The sequence below is a fragment of the Orbicella faveolata genome, unplaced genomic scaffold, assembly GCF_042242905.1.
Source record: "Orbicella faveolata isolate gen_17 unplaced genomic scaffold, um_ofav_v1 contig_25, whole genome shotgun sequence".
NCBI lineage: Eukaryota > Metazoa > Cnidaria > Anthozoa > Scleractinia > Merulinidae > Orbicella > Orbicella faveolata.
In genome coordinates, this window is record NW_028301553.1 from 10,332,964 (window position 1) to 10,336,734 (window position 3,771).

Below are 3,771 nucleotides of genomic sequence, written 5' to 3' on the forward strand. Positions count from 1 at the left end.
ATACCAAGAAAGATTTTACTCATTTCTTCGACTTTTGGCACCTGGCAAATTAAAATGATTCTGCTTGAAGAGAAGTCTAGTTTATAGTTTCGATTTTTTTTTCCTTGGAGTTAAAACGCTTAATATACCGTATTGCAAGAGACGCCCAGAACTTTGAACTGAAACAGGCAAGAGAATTTTCCTTACTTCATCAAAAAAGCTTCAGGCCTCTCAAGTTTTATGAACAAGTTTCTTGACAATCATGATCACACCACTATACTCTTTAATTCCAAAATACTGATTAAATTTACTCTCAACAAAAGAGAACGAAGATCGGAATAGTGCACGGCGTAGACTATCTCCTATCTGAAAGCCTAATGCTAATTACACTCTTATTATAAGAGGCTGAGCGATCAAAAACCTAGGGCAAACAGTCAGTAGAACTTAGGCTCTCAAAAAAATCTGTGTGGCAAAATACATCATCTGTATCTTTGTTTGCCTTTTTCTCGAGTCGTTTCATTGACAACTGGTCATGAGTTTCTTTGGAATATGGTGTAAATTTAAGTAAGAAAGACAGCTTAGTGAGATTGATTATAGGTCAGAAAACATAAGCCTATTTTAGAGATAATTATACACTCTTTAGTCATAGGACTGATCGAAGGAATAGGCAGACAGGCCTTAAAAAAGCTGAAAGGCTGAAGACCATATGTGATCGACAGACGTTGGTTGGTTGTTTAGCTGCTCCTGCATCTAAACAAGAGATATTCTTCATGTACAGCATGGAGCTGAATAACAACGAAACAACCAACAGTTCATCCAGGTGGACATTTTATTGCAGGTACGCACCGAACATATCATGGGAAGTCAGTGGCTCAACGTTTAACTTAATTACAGGCCTTATAAAGGTCATTGCATCACACTCCACCGTTATTTTGAACGCATTAGTAATCCTGGCTATAAAGCAAAGGAAAGAGCTGCAAAAACCCTCAAACATTTTGTTGTCAGGCCTGGCCGTTACGGATCTTCCAGTTGGCGTTATAGTTATGCCGACATCTGCCACTGTTGATTTCTTTATATTAAGTCAAGTTTCCTTTCAGTATGCATGTATGTTATATTCGGCGAATGTTTTCTTCTTCCCTTTTCTCTTCTCGACTACCGTTCATTACTTGACTACCATTGCTTGGGAGAGGCACGTGGCGGTGAAGAAATGGATGGACTAAAAGCTTATCGTCACAAATGGCCACCTCAAAAGGATTGCGATAGGTACCTGGCTTTCGGGAGTCTTCCCAGTCGTTGCAAACTTTATAACGAGAGTGGTCGTTGAGGATCGTAGAATTTTTAACAGCGTTTTCTCCGGGTGGATTGCTGTAGACTCTGCTTGTTTATATCTCGTTGCATTCTTTCATTGTAAGATTTACCTTGGAATACGCCATCGGAAACTAAACGAAATCTCTCAAATCGACGTCCTAGTTAAAAGAAAACTGGAGACTAAGGTTGCCAGGACAACTGGTTTGCTAACCGCTGCGTTTATATCCTCGTTTATCCCCATATTTGTTTTTGGTATCTTAGGAAATGTTGTGCCTTTCTTCCTTACAAATGCTGCTACCCGGTTTACACAGATATTAGCGCAGTTCAACTCTCTATTTAATCCACTGCTCTACTGTTATAGAGACCACCGTTTCGGAAGGGCTATTCGAGAACTGTTAGGGATGAAAAAACCTCAAGCAATACAGTCAGCCGTTGGTGCCGCTCAATTTTTCAGGCGAGAGGATTCAATTACGTCTTTAGAGCTTCCCAAATTAGGAAAACGCATGCAACGTTTGGAAAGATCGGCATCTTGCAATCTAACCGATACTGCTCTATATTCTATTCATGGAACACCCAGTGTGGTTATGTTAAAAAAGGCTTTGTCTGCTCCCACGCTTGATACATGCAACAGCTCCTTAGATCGCTTAGATCTGCAGCGGCCTTCATCCATCGTGGAAAAAAGGGAAACAAGTGAAGCGAGGTAAGACAATTGTGAAGCTAAGAGAGATGTAACTAGGCCTGAAAGATCGTCGTTAACATCTACTAATTGGGACTATAGATTGGACCCATGTCTTTGACTTTATGTTTCTGAGAACTTCATTTGTCAATCTCCAAACTTCATTTGGTTTGGATGCTTCCTAAAGTGGAGGCGGCGTGGCCTAGTGGTTAGGGCGCTGGATTTCTAATCCGGTCCCGATTTCAAATCCTCCCCCCTGCCACTAGATGGGTTTGTATTTGGTGGTCCCAGATTCAACTCCTCCACGCTTGTAAATAGCTAACTGGTTAGAGTCCCGCCAGTGGGGATTTTTAACAAGTTTCTGTTTAATTTACAATATTTGTTTGCCTATTTCAGTGTCCACAATTAGTACAGCAGTACTAAACACTTCGACACTTAAATAAAGTCATTTATCTATTTTTGCCAGTCATTTTATTTTGTCAGTAAGCAGCCCCAGCTCTTTTTAGTAGTCTCTTTAGACAGCTTCCAATTTTTAGGAACACCTGATAACTTTGCGCCCTTCAGGAGTTTATATGTCCTATTCATTTTCTTTCTGATAGAAGGTGTTGATCCAAGGAAGATATTTATCTCTGATCTTGACATCTCTCTTGGGGGACGCGGTGGCCTCGTGGTTAGTGAGCTCGTCTCCGGATCGAGCGGTCAGTGTACTTGTGCAAGACACTTTGCTCTCACAGTGCCTCTCTCCACCCACGGGTATAAATAGATACCGGCGAACGTAATGCTGGCGGTAACCCTGCCTGATGGACTAGTGGACTATCATCCCATCCAGAGGGGGAAGGAGTAGAAATACTCCTAGTCGCTTCGTGCTACGGAAACCGGGAGATTTCTTCGGCCTGATGGGCCACTTGGCTCGTCAACAGACTTAACCTTGACATCTCTTGAAAGACATCTCTTGAAGACATCTCTTGAAAGAAGGTGGGAGTGTAACATATATAATAATATAAAATAACTGAGTTACTACGCGCGCGCTCATTGGTGGATAGGTCTGTTTATATGAGAGTATGTAAACACTGTTGTGACGTTTTAGATTCTCACTTTTTTTTCAGAATTATTTTATAAAAGTAATAGAGCACTTTTTCCGTGTTTAAAAAGCCTCATCTAAGCACTCGGGGGACTGGACGAATTCTCGAAAATTATGCAAACACTCGACTACGTCTCGGGTTTGCATAACTGTCTCAAATTCTCGCAACCCTCCTAGTGTTTAGATGAGGCTATGTAAACACGGAAAAAGTGCTCTATCGCTTAAATACAACTATTGCCAAAAAGCCACGTTGTCGTCGATATATATCGTCGAATAATCCAGTTAAATACCAGGGAGCTTGATCAAAGTCGCTCCTAAATTTCTTAATATCCTGCGACTCATGGTTCTTTGCTAAGATTGCATTACTCCTGGATACGTTAAAGATGATTTCCAGTCCTTCCTGCGCAGTCTCAGAACCCTAATTTTCATAAAAAGTTTCACTCGATGGAATGTGAATCGATGTTATTCGTTACCAACCACATACCCTATCTTTGAGGCCTTTCAAATTCTTTTTCCAACAGCTTCATTGATTTTTACAGCTGCGAAGTTGTTTCATCAAGTGATTTGAGAAAGAGCGAAGCATAAAGCTTGGCATCCATAATGGCGGTTGGCAAGAAACTTTCAATTTACTCTTATGTAAGTAGTTGCGAAACGTTTACATTTTGTGACGTCTTACATGAAACAAAACAAAAAAAGAAAACAAACTCTCGACAGTGCGCAGTACGGA

The 3,771-nt window shown here is 40.8% G+C and overlaps 1 pseudogene; it reads left to right on the forward strand.

Moving 5' to 3' along the window:
- Positions 1-749: 749 nt before the first annotated feature.
- Positions 750-1,991, forward strand: LOC149108890 (trace amine-associated receptor 13c-like; annotated as a pseudogene).
- Positions 1,992-3,771: the final 1,780 nt, after the last annotated feature.